General features: G+C 41.7%; 1 protein-coding gene across 2 annotated transcripts in view; it reads right to left on the bottom strand.

Moving 5' to 3' along the window:
* Window positions 1-15,015, bottom strand: part of Slc35a3 (solute carrier family 35 member A3) — a 41,487-nt gene extending 26,472 nt beyond the window's left edge. Inside the window, exon 1 of one of the 2 annotated variants that reach the window (XM_021158446.3) lies at window positions 14,535-15,015. The gene's annotated coding sequence lies outside the window, so the exon portion shown is untranslated. The remainder of the gene's footprint in view (window positions 1-14,534) is intronic. The other variant, XM_085835558.1, reaches the window with a different exon arrangement.
* Window positions 15,016-22,561: the final 7,546 nt, after the last annotated feature.

Here is a 22,561-nt window from a genome sequence, read left to right as displayed (position 1 = left end):
CTAGGCTGAAGTAATCAGGATGACAGAAGAAGTAAGAGAGATCTTGCTTTCACATGGAAAGAGAGAATTAAATCCTGAAGTTCTCTGATCTCTACATGTATACCATAGCACATGTGTACCCACAAATATACATACAAACATGTATGAACACATACACAAAATAAATTATATCATAACACACTGAAACATAATTTTTGAAAACAGCATATGCTATATAAAATTCTCAAAAATAAAAAGCAAAACTAATCTGTATTGATAGATACAAACTTAAGACCGACTGCCGTAAAGAGTTAGGATTGAGAGCTGACTACAAAGGCATAATAAAGAATTCTATTGGTGATTACAATATTCTGATAGTAATTATATCATGAAATTGACTTATCAAAAACCACAGGACTGCAGTTAAAGTAGGCACATCTTATTGTTAGTAACTTAAGCTTCAATTAAGCGGACTTTAAAGGTAAAGGCCACACTAAATGACAGCATTCTCCACCAGGGGCTCCTGTAGCCTTAGTGCAGGCGAGAGATCTCTGGATTAACGCCAGACATATTCTGTTCCCATGGTCTCTGCTGAACTCTTTTCCATGACTCTCATCTCCACTCAAATTCTCTAAATCTGTATGAACCTTTCTAGTACATTTCTTTTCAACTCCCCCAGCCAAGCTATTTAGAGTCCTAGGTAAATGAGCACCTCTAACTCCTAACTACCAAAATAGAACATGATCAAGCAGGTCCAGCAATCATTAGTCCCTCCATTAGGCTAAGTAGAATGTTTACAGAGACCCCTTGTCTTTTTTTTTTTTTTTTTTTTTCTGAGCCCTGGCTAGCCTGGAACTTGATAAGTACAGCAGGCTGACTTGAATTCAACAGAGATTTGCTTGCCCCTGACTCTAGAGTGCTGCGATTAAAGGCATGTGCCACCATGCCAGACAGAAACCTACTCTTAAAAAAATAATATTTATATTTATATTTATTTTATGTGCATGAGTGTTTTGCATACATATATGTATGTATGTGCACCATGTGTGTTTCTGCTGTCCATGGAAGTAAGAAAAGGGTATGAAATCCCTTGCAACTGCAGTTAGGTTGGCTGTGAGCCAGCATGTGTGTACTAGGAACTGAACCCAGGTCTTCTGCAAAAACAATAAAGTGCTCTTGACAACTGAGCGATCTTTCTAGCCCCTTTAAATAGTTGTCATTTGTATTTTAGTATTTTGTGTCTGTATCCTCTGGAACCAGAATTATGAACTGTTGTAAGCAGCCATGTGGCTGTGTCCTTTCAAGAGCAGCCAGTGCTTTTAACCACTGAGTCACTCTCCAGGCCTGAAAAAAAAACAATTCCTGAAGACAAAAATGTTATTTAGGAAATTTGGCAATCCCTACCTACATCTAAATATATTCCAAACATGAACAATGCCACATTATAAGGATAAAAATTTTAATGATGAAAAACACATATCTGCCATTAAGTGCACATACATAAATCACTAGAGATATTATTGGAAGCATCTTATTTGAATTTCAGAGACAAAAGTTAAGCATATACTTCTTTACCACACCTCATAGGAGCAAACACATAGACTTCTTTATTAACCATCTGCCTCACTTCTGTAAATCCTTCATGGCAAAGAAAGTCCTAATGTGAAATATAACAAGAGTATTAGTGGTGGTTCATATTTTAGGAAAACATCTAAAAACTTCTTCATGTTAAAAGTGAAGAAAATGTTTATTTATATATGTGTATAAATGTATATACACACATAAGATATGTATATATATGTGTGTGTTTGTGTTTATACATACACAGGTATATATAGTATATGCATATACATACATATATATAAATATATACTGGGGTTGTATCTAGAATATAGATCATGTAACTTATATAAAGAGAATTTTTATAATATTGGACATAGAAGACAAAAAATTAAAAATAGGCAAAAGATACTTTACCAATAATAAAGACAAATGAACCAGTAAAGATGTCTGGTGTCACAAACCTAAGAAAAACAAAATTTAAAACCACATGGGCTATACCTACTAGAACTGCTAACTTTTGGGAAGTGGGAAATAACACAACAGCATTTTAGAAGTCAATCATGCTTTTGAAACTAAGTTAATCGCTTTTCATTTTAAAAATGAATAAATGGTGAATAATAAAGTCTGAAAACTTTCAAGATCATATAATTAGATATTAGAAATACCAGCTCATTTAGTTAAACATCTTTCCTGGCTCATAGTACACAATACTGTAAAATGCTAGGATATTAACTGCTTTTTCTTCTCTCTATACAGAAAGTTGTCAGCAATCCCCCAAAATATCAAAGAGTGATTTCAAATATGTTCAAGGAAGTCAGTTGTGTGCTTATTCTGTGCTACCAAGACCATTAATACATCTATTTTAACAACAATGTTCCAATTTATTAGTAAATACAAACTTAAAGGTCAGTTTCTGGCCAGCATGTGATCCCAGCACTTGGTGGCCAGCTGTAGGAAATCACCACAAATTTAAGAACACTGGTTTACATAAGAGTTCCAGGGCACCCAGGGCTACATAGTTAGACTCCATCTCAATAAATAAACAAATACGTTTCTAAGCCAGCATGTACTTTCTCAATTTTGCTTTTCCACTACCAAACACACACACACACACACACACACACACACACACACACACACACACCTGTGTACACATTTTCAATAAGAGGCTTATTAGTGCTTTGGTCTCTTGCTTTTAAGCTACACTGATGTAAACAGCAATCATGTAGTTCCTCCCTCATGAAGTCCTTTATGTCCTATGGCTAGGAATTGATCCTAGGTCTGGTTAGGCTGTCTTATAGACCCCTCCCTTTCCCTTTTCTATGTACTGAGGATCAAACTCAGGTCTTGACACACGCTAGGCAAATTCTTATCACTGAATTACACTCCCAACCCTCATCAATAAATTTTGCACTTGTTTACTAATTGCCATATTTCATCTGAATTGCTGAGTGCATTTAATATTTTTAAAGTTGAGTTTATTATTTTTTAATTTCTTCAAGGGAAAAACATACTGCAAAAAAATAATTGATCTATCACCGAGATTTGTTATCAGAATTTACTTTTACATTTTTAACAGCAGACAAAAAATTATTATGCTCTTCAAATTCCAACTGATTCTCAGTAATTATTTAATAATCTTCAGAAAAAAGAAAACGCAAGACAAAACAGAGGGCTAGAGACATAGCTGAGTGATAGAGCACCTGCCTACTATGTTTATGTGAGGCCCTGGGTTTATATAGGAGGCCAGGCATGATGGTGCATGCCTTTGATCCCAGCACTCTAAGGCAGGCAAGCAGATCTCTCCGAGTTCAAAGCTAGTCTGATCTACTTAGCTACATAGCCAGCTTCAGGCCAGTCTTGGCTACAGAGACTGTCTCAAAAAGCCAAAACAACAACAACAACTCCAGGCCAGGAAGTGGTGGCACATGCCTTTAATCCCAGTACTTGGGAGGCAGAGGCAGGTGGATTTCTGGGTTCAAGGCCAGCCTGGTCTACAGAGTGAGTTCCAGGACACCCAGGGCTACACAGAGAAACCCTGTCTCAATGAAAAAATAAAATAAAATAAAATAAACCTCCTATAAATATAGCAGAACCTACAATTTAAATATATTTATATGGTAATTATGTCCTTCATTTTCATTAAAGTGGTTCCTTTAGGATCCAAAGATCCTGTTTTTTTTTTTTTTGCTTTTCGAGACAGGGTTTCTCTGTGTAGCCCTGGCTGTCCTGGAGCTCACTTTGTAGACCAGGCTGGCCTCGAACTCAGAAATCCGCCTGCCTCTGCCTCCCGAGTGCTGGGATTAAAGGCATGCGCCACCACGCCCGGCCAAAGATCCTGTTTTATAAAGATTTGACAAGCAATTCTGTTATCTCAAGTGTTAAATAATAATAAGCTGTGGGTTTAATTCCCAGCATTGCAAACACACACATATGTGCACATACACACATGCATGCCATAATGCATATACATCATTCCTGTACATTATTACTGATGACCACCTTCCCCCAAATTAATGAGGATTACTGTGATTAAATGTTAGTTGAATTACACATATGTATTAATTTCAGAAATACTCAAAATACCATACACTGCCAGACATAATGACACATGCCTTTAATCCCAGCACACAGGAGCCAGAGGTGGTAGGATGTCTGTGTGTTTAAAGACAGCTTATTCTACATAGCAAGTTTCAAGATGCCCAGGACTACATAAGAGACACCCTAGCCCAAAACAAAACCAAAAAATACCATACACTAATCATGTATATTCATCTTTATAGATAGGCCCTTATAGACAAGTCTGAAAATCCATATGGCCACAGACTTATTTCCAGTGATTTACTAAGGCCTTGCACATTCTAGTCAAGAACTCCTCCACTTAGCCACATCGTCAGCCAACACTTTGGTGCCTACACGTTCCTAGTCTATCCCAAGTTAAACACCTTTCACTGTTTCTCATTGCCCTTACTTCCTCAAGGTGTTCCATGTCTGTTTAAACAAGATGCCATCACTGGTATAAGTTACAGCTCTGTCAATTTTTAACTGTTCTTTCATGGACTACAGACTTTCCATTATTACAATCAAGCAAAATCAAATGCTCAAATATTTCTTCAGCTATACAAATATAAAATCTACTTTATGCCAATTTGCAGGTAAGATTTGCTCAGTATTTAGTGATAGGGAAAACAATGATATGGCCCTAACAAGAGAAGCTTTACCCTGCCTCGTGCAGTCACACAGCAGTAAAAAGCTCTCACCCATTTCCTGCCCTGTACTATGCTGCGCTGTCATTCCCTCCTGTGGTCATTTCCCACCACTAATGGCAAGAGTTGAAGACATTCTCCAAAGATCAGAACATAATATAAAAGCCAAACAGTAGCAAGAAACACGGACCACTATGAAAAATTCATAACTAAGGAGATAAGAAATTAAAAGTACATACAAGAGCCAGGCATGGTGGCACACGTCTTTAATCCCAGCACTTGGGAGACAGAGGCAGGCAGATTTCTGAGTTCAAGGCCAGCCTGGTCTATAAAGTGAGTTCCAGAACAGCCATGGCTATACAGAGAAACCCTGTCTCGAAAAACATATATATATGTGTATACACACACACACATATATATATACATATATTATACATACACACATACATACATACATACACACACACACACACACACATATATATACAAGACTCAGTTGTCCAGAGTATAATAAGCTATCAGATATGCAAGTCACACTTAGTATGGTCAACACTGTCATTAGCATTGGTTACACAGTAAAAACCAAAACAATCTAAACCATATATTTCTATATGGGCCTTAGTCTTCAGCAAGGAAGATATATTCAAACATTTCAAGACAGGAGGAGGGAGGGGAAGAGAGAGGGGGAGAGGGAGGGAAGGAGGAAGGGAGGAAAGAAAAACAAAAATAAATTAAGAATATTAAGATAAGCCAAATGCATACCTATATCCCAGCAGATATAGGAGACAGGAGGATTACCTCAAGTTCAAGACCAGCCAGGTCTATGTAGCTAATTTCAGGCCTCCTACAGCTTCATAGTGAGACACCAACTCAAAAAAGAGTGGAGAGGTCTGTGTGCCTCTGCCTCAAGCACAGCCCTGCCACCAGGAGTGCCCTTCAATACCATCTTTATTCCCAGACCCAGAGACAGAGCTGCTCTACAGGACCAATGTGACTGGTATGCAGTGGCGACATGCTTTCCACAGTTCAGAGTCCAAAGATGGATTTGGCCAGTCAGTGAATGGATGAACTTCCGTTAGGTGGCAGGCTATACACAGAGCTCTCTTCTTTGTTGCAGTAATATAAAATTGTATTTATTTTCACATAAAAAAAGGAAAAACTGCCAGACAGCCGTGACACATGCACTAATCCCAGCAGAAGCTCTGTCTGAGTTTGAGGCCAGCCTGGTCTACAAAGTGAGTTCCAGGACTCACAGGTAGTCAGGGCTACACAGAGAAGCCCTGTCTCAAAGAAGTGGGGGAAAAAGACAGGTAAAAGGTCAGTCCTACAGCTGAAATTGTCCCCTACTTCCCCAGGCGATGCACTTGGAGACAGTTTACAAATTCTAAAACAAGGATGAGCTCCTTAGCATCTACTTCCCAGCTTGATGGCTCGGTGGTTGCATTAACAACGCCAGCTGAAATGTGCCTGGTTCCCCCTTACTGTGAGGGAGATAGAATCTCCAGACAGAAGGCAGTAAACAGGGTGTGATGTTCAGGTGCAGCAATGAAAGGGTTGTTTTGTTTTGAGTAAAATCTTATTTTATTTTACTTTATTTTATTTATGTGTACAGTTGAATGTATGCCAATGCACCATGTAAGTGCAGAAGTGTGGAGGTCAGAAGAGGGTCAGATCCCCTCTAACCCCCTGTAACTCAAGTTACAGACAGTTTTGAGCTGCTATGTGGGTGTGGCAACCAAGTGAATCCTCTGCAAAATCAGCAAGCGCCCTTAAGCATTAAGCCTTCTTTCCAGCCAAATCAGTAAGTCTTTACCAAAGTGCCATTGAGAGAGCCCACAATTTAGTTGTGCTATCTAAGGGATGAGAAGACAGCTGAAGGCGGTTTAGCTGAAGGGTTGTCAGGGTTGAGGATCACTCCCGTCCCTGGATCTCTTGCCCACCCACCCAGTATATGTACACCCTTCTGCCATGCTAGGGATTTAACAAAGTCTTCCCAGACAGAGAAGCCTTGGAATCGACAGAAAACACACTTCTCTGCTTACATCTTTTCTTTGAAATTTACTAAGAGTCACTCTCAAGAGTAGCACTCCTCCAAGGCATACAAATGATAACCATGTACAATATTAAGGAAACTATCGAATATACATAAAATCATTACAACATAGACCTTGTATATGCAATTTCTATTTATTAATATACCTCAATAAAACAAAAATGCACTTTAGATGAAGAAAATAGATTCAAAGGCATACATGACCTCCCCCACAACATAGATAATCTTCCAGTCTCAGAAGTTTTAGACTTCTGAATGTGCTTAAATTCCGTAAACTATAAATTACATTAATTATGCTTATCCAAGTCCTTCATCACACTGCCTGCTAGCTGATATATATGAACAGGCTCAGACTCTTCACACCCTAACTCACCCTCCATACAGCAGGTATCTTAAGAAAATATACATTTAATCACATTCTTTCCTTGTCTGTAAAATTCAACTGACACCTTTACCAAATGGAGGATACACAGCCCTTCATAATCTGGCCTTAAGCTAAATTTCCGGTCATAAACTACAGGCCAACTCAAACCATCCATTGTTTCTTGTATTTTTTGAACAAATATTTGTCTCTCTTTAAAAAAAAAAAAGTGTCCCGGAAGGCTCAGGAGCTCACTAAGAGAGGAGAGTACTCTGAGTCCGGTAGATATGTACATCCACACGCAGAGAAAGGAGTGCTCCCCCTGGTAGTTCTGGGACTTGCTACGTGCTAGGTATGTGTGCTACCACTAAAGTATCCTGCAGCCTTCTAGCAACTTACCCCTCCTCCTACATGCTTATCTTTGTAAGAGCACATTATGGCCAATGACATTTGAAGATACGATGTTAATCAGTTTCTCTAGTTGCTAGCCCAAAACTGTTTACCAGTCACATAGAAGTTACCAGCTCAAAGGAAGCAAACCAAACCAACCAACCAACCAAACCATGGTTAAGATAAGTGACTGTGGTGTGTCCTAGGTTAGGCAACATGGTAGAAATTTTCTTCTTCTCAGAGTTGTATTTCCCTGTATTGCCTCACCAGCAGCACCTGTCAGATTAGGCACTTGCTCTGTTGGAGTTACAAAAGGCTTGACAATAAATTAAAATCCTTAGCATTTAAATCCTCCAGAAAGGATGATCTCTTTGTGAATTAAGTCTTTCTCAGGGGCTCTAGAGCTTTCAGGGTTCAGGGTGATATACCTTTGGACAAATCTTTCTGTACACAGAAGACAGACAAGGGACAAAACTGGTCCTCACTTAACATTTTCTAAAAACTAAAACTTCATAAACGAAGTAAGAACCTTGAGCACCTATGGTGTCAGGTTTCTTGCTAATCATTACATACAGACTTTCTCATTTCAATATGACTTAATTTGAAAAGAAGGTATCACTTCTTTGCAGTTTAAGATACTGAGACTGGAGCTCAGTGACACTGGCTGCTCTTGCAGGGACCCAAGTTCAATTACTAGACCCACAACTCAAGTCTGTCAGTGACTCTAGTTCCAAGGGATCCGATGCCCTCTTTGTGCTGCACAGGCATACATGCTAGCAAAACACTCAGCCACATAAAATACTAAAAAATGAAATAAAATAAAATAATACTAACTACAGTTCCAGGGGATCTGCTGCCCTTTCCTGGCCTCTGCATACAAATAGTGCAGATGTAAATACAAAACACCCATACACATAAAATAAAAATACCCACGAGCCAGCTCTCTGAGTCCTGAAAGTGTATCTTATCTAACTTTTAAGGGGGAGGTGAAACAGTATAAAGTCATATATGAATCTTTCTTTGTGAAATGAAGTGGTTTCTAAGCATTTTATCTGGTGTAACCTAAAGCTTCAACTTTAACTCTAATTTCTACAATGTTGCTTAACTTAGGATACAGTTCTGTAGTGGCTATTCCTGATTGTCAACTTGACTGTACTTGGAATGAACTACAATCCAGAATTGGAAGGCTCACCAGTGACCCTTATCTGGAGGCTGGGAGATAGAAGTTTCTGATCTGGATCTTGGTATGGAGAACTTGAGGCATAGTGGCTATGGATTCCAGAAGATTAAATCTCCAAATTCAAGGTCATCTGGGATTAAAGGTGTGGTGGAACACACCTTTAATCTGGGCTACACCTTTCATCTGGGATTAAGGGTGTGGTGGAACACACCTTTAATCTGGCTACACCTTCTTCTGGAGACAATATAAGGACATTGGAAGAAGGGAGTCTATCGTTGGCTCCTTCAGCTGCTTGCTGTGTGAGACTGAGTAACTGCTAGATCCTTGGATTTCCATTCACAGCTGCGACTGAACCATTGTTGGGAATTGGGCTGCTGACTGTAAGTCATCAATAAATTCTTTTACTATATAGAGACTATCCATAAGTTCTGTGACTCTAGAGAACCCTGACTAATACAAGTTCCATACCTTAATCTTTCTGTTGTTACTACTGTTGTTGCTGTTGGTTTAGTTTGGTTTCATTTGACTGTATCTTCAATGTAGATGATGAACAGTTCTGGACAGAAAAACTAGAGAAGCTGATACTGCTCTAGCTTCAAAAGTCACTGCCTTAAATACCAACAACACCACATTTTAAAACTATCTAACAGGACTGGAAAGATGGCTGGGGTTTAAGAGCAATGGTTGCTCTTGAAGAGGACTAGAGTTCAATTCCTAGCATTGGTGGTGTATGTACAACCATCTGTAACTCCAGTTCCTAAGAATCCAGAACCTTCTTCAGGCCTGAGAGCACAGTATGTATGCGCATGGTATACATACATGCAGGCAGGCAAAACACATAGAAAATATGCCTGTAGTCCTAATGGAGATATAACCCTATACCCATTTCCAACAAGTCTCAACAACAGCAACAACAAAAAACAAAAACAAAAAAAAGAAAGAAAAGAAAGAATACACACACACACATATCACAGTGTTAACTCTTTCATTAATGGAGACAATTAAGTCGAATAGCCTTAACATACACTTGCTGTTTTTAAAACTGAAATCTAATATTAAGCAACTATTCATGTTATTCTGAACTTTGGAAAAAAATTACTTAACATCAAATAGGAACTCAAATTTTTTCAAGAAAAGAAGCACCTAGTAACTGAATTATAAACATAATCCTAGTTAGTTCTATCACTGAATCATAGAATGCAGCTTTTAACAGAGAAATTCTTTCCACTGGGTCTACCGCCTGTGCACATTCATTTGGGATATTAACTTCCTTTAGGGGGAGGGTTGGGGAAGGTGACACAGGGTTTCTCTGTATAGCCCTGGCTATCCTGGAACTCACTCTGCAGACCAGGCTGGCTCAAAGTCAGAAATCTGCCTGCCTCTGCCTCCCAAGTGCTGGGATTCAAGGCGTGCGCCACCACGCCCAGCGGGTATTAACTTCCTTAAAAGGCACCTGCTTGAGTACATACCAAACTCAGTGAGATAGGATAAAGAGAAAATTACATGACCTGTGTCATCTTCAAAAGTCATCTAAATGGAACCAATGATAATTGTCCTACTTCAGAAATAATTAAGATCCAATGGAAAAGTGCCACAAGTTAGAGGCTATCCTGGACTACTTATTAAGTTCCAGGCCAGCCTGGAGGACTATGATGTGAAACCCTATATAAAATACCTTGGTGTGACTCTAATAAAGCAAGTGAAAGATCTGTATGACAAGAACTTCAAGTCTCTGAAGAAAGAAATTGAAGATGATCTCAGAAGATGGAAAGATCTCCCATGCTCATGGATTGCCAGGATTAATATAGTAAAAATGGCCATCTTACAAAAAGCAATCTACAGATTCAATGCAATCCCCATCAAAATTCCAACTCAATTCTTCATAGAGTTAGAAAGAGCAATTTGCAAACTCATTTGGAGTAACAAAACACCCAGAATATGGAAAACTATTCTCAACAATAAAAGAACTTCTCAGGCTAATCACCATCCCTGACCTCAAGCTGTATTAAAGAACAACAGTGATAAAAACTGCATGGTATTGGTACAGAGACAGGCATGCAGATCAATGGAATAGAACTGAAGACCCAGAAATGAACCCACACACCTATCTATAGTCACTTGATCTTTGACAAAGAAGCTAAAACCATCCAGTGGAAAAAAAAGACATAATTTTCAACAAATGGTTCAACTGGTGGCCAACATGTAGAAGAATGCAAATTGATCCATTCTTATCTCCCTGTACAAAGCTCAAGTCCAAGTGGATCAAGGACCTCCACATAAAACCAGATACACTGAAACTAATAGAAGAGAAAGTGGTAAAAGCCTCAAATACACAGGAACAGGCGAAATTTCCTGAACAGAACACCAATGACTTATGCTATAAGAATGAGAGTCTACAAATGGGACCTCATAAAATTGCAAACCTACTGTAAGGCAAAGGACACTGTCAATAGGATAAAATGGCAACTAACAGATTGGGAAAATGTTTTTACCAATCCTACATCCGATAGAGGGCTAATATTCAATATATACAAAGAACTCAAGTTAGACTCATAAAACCAAAAACCCTATTAAAAATGGAATACAGAGCTAAACAAAGAATTATCAACTGAGGAATACCGAATGGCTGAGAAGCACCTGAAAAAATGTTCAGAATCCTTAATCATCAGGGAAATGCAAATCAAAACAACCCTGAAATTCCACCTCACACAAGTCAGAATGTCTAAGAATAAAAACTCAGGTGACAGGAGATGCTGGCAAGGATGTAGAGAAAGAGGAACACTCCTCCATTACTGGTGGGATTGCACGCTGGTATAACCACTTTGGAAATCAGTCTGGAGGTTCCTCAGAAAACTGTACATAGTACTACCTGAGTACCTAGCTATACCACTCCTGGGCATATACCCAGAAAATTCTCCAACATATAACAAGGACACATGCTCCACTATGTTCATAGCAGCCTTATTTATAACATCCAGAAGCTGGAAAGAAAGTAGATGTCCTTCAACAGAGGAATAGGTACAGAAAATGTGGCACATTTACACAACGGAGTACTACTTCGCTATTAAAAACAATGAGTTCGGGCTGGTGAGATGGCTCAGTGGGTAAGAGCACCCGACTGCTCTTCCGAAGGTCCAGAGTTCAAATCCCAGCAACCACATGGTGGCTTACAACCATCCGTAACGAGATCTGGCGCCCTCTTCTGGAGTGTCTGAAGACAGCTACAGTGTACTTACATATAATAAATAAATAAATCTTAAAAAAAAAAAAAAACAATGAGTTCATGAAATTCTTAGGCAAATGGATGGAACTAAAAATTATCATTCTGAAATTATCATTCTGAGTAAGGTAACCCAGTCATAAAAGAACACACATGATGTACACTCACTGATAAGTGGATATTAGCCAAAAACTCAGAATACCCAAGATACAATTCACAGACCACATGGAGCTCAAGAAGAAGGAAGACCAAATTGTGGATGCTTCAGTCCTTAGAAGGGGGAACAAAATACAAAAGACAAAATGTAGAGCAGAGACTGAAGGAAAGGTCATCCAGAGACTGCCCCACCTGGGGCTCCATCCCATATACAGACACCAAACTCAGACACTATGGTAGATGCCAAGAAGTACTTGCTGACAGGAGCCTGATACAGCTGAGAGGCTCTGCCAGAGCCTGACAAATACAGAGGCATATGCTCTCAGCCAACCACTGGACTGAGCACGTGTCCTAATGGAGGAATTTGAGAAAGGACTGAAGTAACTGAGGGATTTGCAACCTCATAGGAAGAACAACAATATCAACCAACCAGACCCCAACCCCCAGAGCTCCCAGGGACTAAACCACCATCCAAAGAGGAGGGACTCATGGCTTCAGCTGCATATATAGCAGAGGATGGTCTTGTCCAGCATCAATGGGAGGAGAGGCCCTTGGTCCAGTAAAGGCTTGATGCCCCAGTGTAGGGGAATGCCAGAAGGTGAGGGACAGGAGTGAGAAGGAGGGTGGGGAAGCACCCTCACAGAAGCAGGGAGAGGGGGAGATGGGATAGGGAGTTTCCAGAGGGGAAACCGGGAAAAGGGATAACATTTGAAATGTAAATAAATAAAGCATCCAATAAAAATTAAAAATATGTAAATAAAAATAAAAATCCTGGGCTGGTGAGATGGCTCAGCAGGTAAGAGCACCCGACTGCTCTTCCGAAGGTCCAGAGTTCAAATCCCAGCAACCACATGGTGGCTCACAACCATCCGTAACGAGATCTGACTCCCTCTTCTGAGTGTCTGAAGACAGCTACAGTGTAATTACATATAATAAATAATAAATAAATCTTTAAAAAATAATAATAAAAATCCTATGGTTGTCTTAAAAATTTCAATATGTTGGATAAAGTTACGTTTTAAAAAAGAATGTCTAGCTTAGAAATAAAACTATTTTTAAAAAAGAATGAAAGGATTACATTAACTTGTATCGTGGAGTGGTTTAAATTTTGAAGGGTTTTTAATGGCTACCTAAATTATTTAAAATCTATTCTTGGTTAGGGATACTCCACAGTATCTAAGCACTTACCTAGCCTTCAGTATGACCTATGTTCCATCCCTAGAACCACTAAATAAGTAAATCGTCGCTGAGTATTTCTGAGAGAACTGTCAGAGAGTGGCATTAAATCTCCAGCTTCAAAAAGCGATTGCAAAGAACTAAAATTACAGCTCAGTGACAGAGTGCTCCGTCAATATTCCCACGGGGTTCACTGCCCAGCACAGCCACACACAGTGAAGAGGGGGCAGGAGTGGGGGTGTGTGGGTGGATGAAGAGAACCAGGAGATCCGTGAGACAGAGAAAAGAGGGGGCCCTGCTCATGCGTGTGCTATCAGGTCAGGCGTAGTTCCAAGGCAGAAAGACTTAAAGCAGCAAGTTCCGTTTTGGAAGCTATTGGTATGGTGCACCTGAAAGTGGCCAGAAAATAGGGGCAGATGCGGTAGGAAAAAATTTAAAGGGAGGGAAGTTAGTCAGGCGCATAAACGTAGGAGTCATTCATTTGAAAGCAAGCAACTTGAGTTAGTAGTAACGGAATTAAGACGTGAGAAACAACCAAACATTACCTGTAACTACCAAAATAAGTGTCTACAAAGACTCAACTCAGGTGCCATCTTCAAATATTGCATTTAATAGGATATAATAAAGGGCACGCTTCTATAAGTGCCTTGCTACAGTTAATGCCCATTGCTTCGTTTAATATCCCTTAATTAATCTGAACTAGCAGAAACTTGAGTTTGCTTAAATAAAATGTTCACTGAGCTCCCCCACTCTTCAATACTTAGAACCCCTGCAAACTCTCGCCACACACACTGATGGGAACCTCACATGAACACCCATCGCCTTCGGTCTAGACTTACCACGGTCACCCTTTCCATCTCTCCAAGTCCCTGCAGCTTCTTGACTACACCGTCCTTCCTCACCGAGCAGACTCGTCCCTAGCCCGGGGTCACAGGCTGAGCCGGAGCTCCCGAAATGACTGCGAAAGGACCGGCCGCCAGCCTGGCCCCCAAGGCACTTGGCCCGCCAGTCTGAAGCTTGCAGGCACACTGCCTGCCACACCCCTCCCCTCCGGACCTTTTCCTCCTCCACCCAGAACGTTCCGGCACGTCCAGGCCGGAGGTACAAGGCGCCCATTCATCTGCTCCCCATAAACTAGGGCTGTAGCCGTCCGCTGCGGTCCCGGTGGCCTCAACCGCCCAGCGCCATCCCAGCCCGCAAGCCTCCCTGCTTCGGCGTCCCGCCAGCTCCCCCCAGCGCCCTCCGCTCACCCGCCGTGCGGCTCGGCCAGCTGCCCGCACTGGAGCCCCGGGCTCCGCGACGCCGGGAGACCCAGGCTGCCGAGCCCGTCGGCTCCGCCGCGCCCGCTGACCCGCAGCACCGCCGGCTCCCGCCGGCTCTGTCGCCCGGGCCGCTTCGGTGTGGCCCAGGCGTTTCCGGGTTCCCGCGGTCCGGTCCGCCAAAGGATCCGGCTTCCGCCTCGGCCCCGGCAAACGCCGTTCCCTGTTCGGCTCCAGCGGCCCCAGCTTCGCGCTTGCGGGTCGCGTCCCTGAGGCGACCCCAACCGGGGCTGCTCCTCGCGCAGCTCCCGTGACGGTCTCCGGAGAGTTTGATAGGAAGGTGTCTCTCTCCCCACAGTCCTGCGGCAGAAAGTGGCGGGATGATCTGTCACTTAAGGAAGGGGGCAAAGTCCTTTGGATCAAAGAACTCTGATGAGAACGGGGAGGCGGATCTTGGCTCCTGAAAATGACCACCAGTGAGTTGAAAACAAGATTATCCCTGGTGCAGGTTACCAACCTTAGTCTAGGAGCCAGCTGGTTCGGTTAGGAATGATCCCTGTCCCCCACCCTGGGAGACCTGGAAGAGTGTCAGGAACACAGAATGGGCTTAGTGTCACTAACCAGGGGAAAGGTGCAGAGAGAAAGAGAGCAATTTACCTCTTCCTGTCTGCAAGAATCTCATGCATATTACGTTTCAGTCTGCTAATGTATTTCCAAAAGCTCTCAACCACTGTAGTCGTTGCTGGTTGTGGACAGGCTGAAATGTAATATTCTGGGTCCGGATTGATCATCGGATACAGCAGATTTATCCCTTCCCTGTTAACACAATGCTCCTAGAATTAAGCTTAGGCTTCTTTGCGTGGCAAATGATTAAAACCATCCATTAGGGAAGCATCGTTAGAAAACAACGGAGAAAAATAAAATTAAATGACTGTTAGCACATGATGCCTCGCTTAAATGTTTGTGTAATCCGACCTTCAGAAAACTTCTGGGGGATGGAATGTGGATTAGATCTTGATATTTGCTAGGGTCCGAATCTAAAACGTCCCCCAAAGACTCATCATGTGGTAAAGGATTGGTTGCCAGCTAGTGGACTTTGATGTTGGGAGAAGTGAATGGATAGTGAACCTCTGACCTAAGCCACTGATGTATTAAATCTTTGAAGGTATGGAGATGTTGTAAATGGTGGAACAAGCCTATTTGGAAGAAGTGGGTCGCTGAGGGTGTGTCTTACCCTGGCCTTTCCTCTAGCTTCCTTTGCAGCCTGTATGCTTTTTTTTTTTTTTTTTTGATAAATAACTGCCCCAGTACATAAGTTCCAACCAGAGACCCAGAAGCAATGAAACCTAGTGACCATGAACCAAAACATCTGAAACGATGAACGCTAATAAGTACTCCCACTAAGTGGGTTTCTCAGGCAAAAAGAAAGTAACTAATACAATACTTCTTACTTTTTTTTTTTTTTCCTTTGGACTGGGTCTCACATTGTAGTTCAGGCTGGCTCCAGGCTGGCATTGAAGGTCTCGATCTCTTAGCAACCATCCTGTCTCAGCCTCTCTGTGCTAGCTAGGATCAAAAGCTAGAGCACTCAAATCTGCTTTCTATCCTTTCCCCCTTTTTCCTCCCTGCCAACACCCCCCCCCCCGTCCAATTATTGCCAATTGACCCTAGGCCTTTGTACCTCATATACTTCCCACTGAGCCCTTTCTCCATTTTTTAAAAAAGAAACTCTGTTGGCATTCCTTCTAAGCTCTGCCCAATAGTTGACCTGACTGTCTCCAGGTAGACCTGGCTGAGCCCCTCCTCACTCTCTTACTCTTTCTGCCTTTCTCTCTCTCTGATCCCTTTCTCTGCTCTCCCCTTCCTTCTCCCCCCCCCACTCTCTTCTCCTGTTCCTAGCCAGCCTCTCCTCTCCTTCTTCTTCCCCTCCCCCTCTCTCTGTCTCTACTCCCCTTCTCTCTGTCTCTACTGAACTCCCCTTCCCATGTCTCTAAATAAACTCAATTCTATACCATATCTGTCGTATGGCTAGTCTTTGGAGGGTGGGGGACAGGGATGCCTCAGCATGAGCCCACCAAGGCACCCCTCCCACACCTCACTATTCCTGGCTCTACAAACATATCTTGGCTCTTTTTTTCTTTCTTTTTTTTTTTTTAAATAAAACACAACACTTAATATCCTTGTACATGCTAATTACACCTTGGCACTATTGTGAAATGTGTGTGTGTGTGTGTGTGTGTGTGTATCTTTGGTGTATGTGTATACTGATACCCAGAAAACAGTGATACTCCATAAATGTATGATTGTAAAGGAAAGGGAACATTTAAAATATATAAGCAGGAAAAATATAAAATGGGCATAACTATAGGTGGAACAACATTATGAACTAACCAGTACCCCGGAGCTCTTGACTCTAGCTGCATATGTATCAAAAGATGGCCTAGTCGGCAATCACTGGAAAGAGAGGTACATTGGACATGCAAACTTTATATGCCCCAGTACAGGGGAACGCCAGGGCCAAAAAGTGGGAGCGGGTGGGTAGGGGAGTGGGGGGGGGGGCTGGGTATGGGGGACTTTTGGGATAGCATTGGAAATGTAAATGAGGAAAATACCTAATAAATAAAAAAAACATGAAATGGACATAAGTTCTTTTCTGTTGTTTAATTTGGTTTTAAAGACGAGGTCTCCTTATATAGTTCAGTCTGCCCTGAAACTTGCTATCTAGCCCAGATTGGTTATAAACGTATGGTTCACCCTGGCCTTAACCTCTTGACTGCTGGAATCACAGGTAGATACCACTACGCTCAGTGTCACAAATACATAGGTTAGAGAAAAGGAAGATTTTTTTCCTCTTACTCTTTAGGAAATTTTAAAGTGATTTAAAAAAAATAGAGGTGGAGTGATGGGGGGTGGGCTTTAAGGTAATATATGCTCAAGCCGCGCCGAGTGTAAGACAGACAGTCCCTCCTGTCTGAAACTGGATCAAGATACAGAACTCCCTGCTCCTTCTCCAGCACCAGGTCTTCCTGGACACTGCCATGCTTCCTGCCATGATGATAGTAGATAGAACCTCTGAGACTAAACTAGCCCTTAAATATTGTCCCATAAAAGAGTTGCCTTGATCATGGTGTCTCTTCACAGCAATAAAATCGTAACTAAGACAAAAGTTGGTACCAGGGACTGTGGTTTTGTAGTGACCGGCCTATGCTTTTGTTTGGAGGAATGTGGATTTGGGGACTTTGGATTTGACAAGCAGTAAAATGCTTTAAGTGGGGCAACTTAGTGGACCGCTCTAATAGGGATGTGAAAGACGTGGGTGCTGAGGTTTACCTGACCTGTGCAGCCCTTGCTCTAGGGATTTTAGTATGTGGCCTGGAGATGGGTTTTTGATGTTTTGATGAAGAATGTGGCTATGTTTTGCTCTTGTCTGAAGAGTCTGCCTGAGGCTAAGGTGAAGATATTTCAGATGAATTACACTGACAAAGAAAGTCTCCAAAAAGTCCAGCATAGACTTTGTCCTCTGGTTTACTCTCATGAAGAACATTTTGATCAAGTGTAGAAAGCTTAGAAAGGAAAAAAAAAAAAAAGTATGGTTTAAAGAGTGGAATGTAGCTAAATCCTGTGTTCAAGGTTATTAGATGGAATTTAGGAAGTGGGTAACCTTGGGGCAAGATCCCACCCAGCTAAGCTTATTGTTTATGCTTTTGTAGTTGAACAAGAAATAGTTATATCGTGTTAGGCATTATTATGACCTGGCTATTGTTTTCACCTGGGATTTTAATCTGGAATGAGCTGCAATCCATAAATGGAAGGCATATGTGTGATCCAGATCTTGAGGCTGAAAGACACAGGCTTCTTGAGGCATAGTGGCCATGAAAAACTTAGAACCAGGTGTTGTGGTACAGGCCTTTAATCCCAGAAGACAGAAGCTAACAGATCTCTGAGTTCAAGGCCAGCCTGGTACAGAGCAAGTTCCAGGTAAAGAAAAGCTTAAGTCCAGACATAGTAGTACAGGCCTTTAGTCCCAGAACTCAAGAGACAGAGCCATGCAGATCTCTTGAGTTAAGGATCAGTCTACAGAGCAAGTTCTAAGACAGCTGAGCTTAGGCACTGAAGGAGTTGGGAAACAGAAAGCTGGTGATAATGTAATAGAATGGGGGCGGGAGTCATGTTTCAGCCCCAGGAATCAGGAAAACTTAGCAGCTTCAGCCATGTGGCTCTGGCTTTAGAATCAAGAATAGAAGGAGTTACAGGGGCATTTGATGCTATTTAGTAGGAGCTAAGAAATTAACAGTGATTAAAAAGAAAACAGTGCCAGGCGGTGGTGGCGCACGCCTTTAATCCCAGCACTTGGGAGGCAGAGGCAGGCAGATTTCTGAGTTTGAGGCCAGCCTGGTCTACAAAGTGAGTTCCAGGACAGCCAGGGCTACACAGAGAAACCCTGTCTCAAAACAAACAAACAAACAAACAAAAACAAACAAACAAACAAAACAGTATCACTGAGGTGAATTTTTCTGGGAAGTGTTTTCTGAGAGTACAAAGAAGCTATATTCTAAAGATAGACTTCTCACTGACAGCCAGACTCGGTAATGTATCACCCAACTGGTGCTGGTTTTGAAGGCACGAAAGGGTCATGGAGAGAAGCTAAGGCTTGGCATTGTAAGAGGCCAGAAAAGCCCATTTGTGTAGGTACAGCCTTAGTGGCAGTTGATGGCCCAGCATTGAAGGGGTCATGCTTGGCACCATGAAGAATTGAGAGGCGAAGTCTAGTTACAGCAAAAGACACCAGCATATTAAAGATGCAAGTACCATGAGATGAATAGCAGCAGCAATGGAATGGAGTCAACCAGAGTCTAGAGTGCTACACAGGGCAGAGCTGGAGAAGTGACTCAAGTCCTTTGAAGGAGCCCCAAAGACCATGTGTGGATCCTAGACATTGGAACAAGAATCTGTGAAAATGAAGTTGCCTTGAAGATCCCAAAATATTAAAGATGCCAGAACCTTGGGATATCTGCCAAGGATAGCTGCTAACAGGAAGTGGAACCAGTGCAGGAGAAAGAAGTGTGTTACATCAGACAAAGCTGAAAAAAGTTGGACATCAGACATGGAGATGCAGAGTTTGGAGTTTGCCCAGATATTTTTTGGTCTTGCTTCCAGAATTTGCTGACCATGACATTTTGGAATGATAATGTATATCCTGTGCTATGGTTTATTGAAAGCATGTGATCTGGTTTTTTATTTTAATTTTATAAGGGATTATAGTTAAGAGATTGCATGAATCTCAGAAGAAACTTTGAATTTTGGAGTTTTAAACCATGTTGACACTGTGGTAGACTATGAGACTTTTGAAGCTGGACTAAATGTATTTTGCAGTATGCTGTGGCTAGGTATGCCCACCCCCCCCCATGGGATCATATGTTTGAACAAGCCTATAGGAACCAGGGAGTGGAATGTGGTGGTAATAATATGCTTGGCCCATTGTAAGTGGCACTATTAGAGGTATGGCCTTACTAGAAGACATGTGGCCTTGTTAGAGGAAGTGTGTCACTGTGGAAACAGGGCTTTGAGGCAATATATATTATCAGTCACGGCCAAGTGTAAGGCAAACAGTCCCTCCTGGCTCTAGTCAGACCAAGATGCAGAACTCTCAGCTCCTTCTCCAGCAGCATGCCTGCATGAATGTTTCCATGCTTCCTGTCATGATGATAATGGGCTGAACTTCTGAAACTGTAAGCCAGCCCCAATTAAATGTTGTCCCTTAAAAGAGTTGCCTTGGTCATTGTGTCTCTTCACAGTAATAAAACCATAATTAAGACAATGGAGTACATGTTTTTAAAGTAGTCCCTTATAATATCCTGAATTTCTTTTGTGCCTGTTGTAATGTTTTTGTGTTCATTCCTGATTCTGTTAATTGGGAACATTTGTTTCTTTCTAATTAAAAAAAAAGTAATACTTGTCAATGGCTTTTCCTGGCCTCAGAATTTATGGCACAATACATAGTCTGCTTTGTGTATACAGAATGTGTTTGACCAATACCATCCCTCTCCTTGTTCCTTCTCTAATGTTTGAATGCCTTTCTATTCAGCCATTGTTTGTATAGTTGACCTCCCACTCAACTCAGATATCATCATCCTATTTGGCCCTTTCTCCTAAGGTCCTAAATCCCTTTTCATTTCATCCTGGTTAGCATCTCAAATCATCCTTGTTATACATCTATATAACTTCAGTTCCTTTTTACTGTGATTTGGTTTTTTATCCCTCAACACTTCTCTTGAGTGTTATGATTTTGTTCAATTCATGTCTGAGAGAAGGTACTATCTTAATTATTTATTAGATTTCCAGCATCTTAGCAAAGTGCCTAACACATAAAATCATATTCCAGGCACAATAAGGCACACCTGTAATCCCACACCATCCTTGTAGGAATGGGACAATATTCTAAGGAAATGCCTGTGTCCCTCCCTTTACCTATCAGACTCCTCAAACAATGGTCTCCAAGGTATTGCAATTTCCATGAGAATCTCAAAGTGGGAGAAGGAAAATCATGAAGCCTGGGGTCAGCCTAATGAAGAAAAGAGACTTCACACAGTTCAAACAATTTGTCAAAACACCTTGCAGGAGACACTTGAGCCAAGATAGTGATGGGTCGATGATAGAAGTTGTAGGGGTGGTTCTGAAGTTCTAATCAGGAATCTGCACATGAACACTGAAGGTCCTGCTCCCCAATTGGTTCTTGATCAATCAATAAAGATGCTAGTGGCCAATGAGCTGGGCAGACAGATAGCACACAATGTGGAAGGTGAGAGTCCACTATTAATTTAAGAAACTCTCAGATTACACACACACACAATGATATAGTTTAATAGGAGGAAAAACTGGTCTCAACAGAGCTGGAGCCGAGTCACATGGCTCCAGCTCTTGAAACTGGAACAAAGGAACACAGCCACCTGTGGAGATTTACCCAAGGCCCTTTTAAAAGGATTCTAGCTGCCTCAGAGAAATTTGCTGAGATGCTGGGAGCACCTACTGTGCAAAAAGACAGGATGGCTGCTCTGAGACAGAGAGTCATATGGTAGAGGCAGTCTGTTTCCTATGAGCAAATAATCAAAACATAAGGATAAATAAAATTTGATTTAATTGTTTTTAAGGATAGAGGGGCATATAATGATTGTTATGATTTTGTTCAATTCATGTCTGAGAGAAGTTTTTTTTTTTTTTTTAATTGCACAGAAAAGGTGAGATGTAGGGGTGGTTCTGATGCTTGGATCAGGAATCTCCAGGTAAACACTGAAGGTCCTGTTCTCCAATTGGTTCTTGATTGATCAATAAAGATACTATCAGCCAATGTCTTGATGGAAGAGGTGGGGCTTCCAGGTTCCTGAAGGCAGGATAGGAGACCCAAGAGGAGGAAAGGGATTCAAGATGCTTCGAAGGAAGAAACATAGGGCCACCAGCCATGAGAGATCTCAGGTAGAGTGGCCATTGGCCAGTTCCCCCATTGAGCCTGAGGTAGCAGGAGGGAGATTAGAAGCATAACTAAATTAGGGTGGATTCAGAGGTATTGAGTAAAGCAGTAAAGAGAAGGGTATGCTAACCCAGGAAAGCTTAAAAAAGCCCAGCCACTGAGCCATAAGGCAGGTTAAAAATGAGCTTCTCTCTCTCTCTCTCTCTCTCTCTCTCTCTCTCTCTCTCTCTCTCTCTCTCTGTGTGTGTGTGTGTGTGTCTTTCATCTGCAGATCCAAAGGAACCTGGGCAGGGGCTGGCAGCACAGTCTGCCCAGAGCTAAAAGCTGGGTAGTAAAAACTACATGCAACAAATTTCAAAATGGGACAGAAGAGAAATGAGCACAGAATAAAGAGGAGACAAGTCTTGATAGTGAATAATGCAAAGAGCACAAATGAAGACAGAGAAGCAGCAGTTTGGTTCACTGTTCCAGGAGTTTTGGTTTCATTATCATCTAATCTCTGTCTGCCTCTGTCTCTGTCTCTGTCTGTCTGCCTGTCTGTCTCTCTCTCTCT

This window comes from Mus caroli, unplaced genomic scaffold (genome assembly GCF_978045245.1).
Source record: "Mus caroli unplaced genomic scaffold, Mus_caroli_1 scaffold_3, whole genome shotgun sequence".
In the NCBI taxonomy this organism is placed as follows: domain Eukaryota; kingdom Metazoa; phylum Chordata; class Mammalia; order Rodentia; family Muridae; genus Mus; species Mus caroli.
This window is presented reverse-complemented; position numbering and strand designations above follow the sequence as displayed.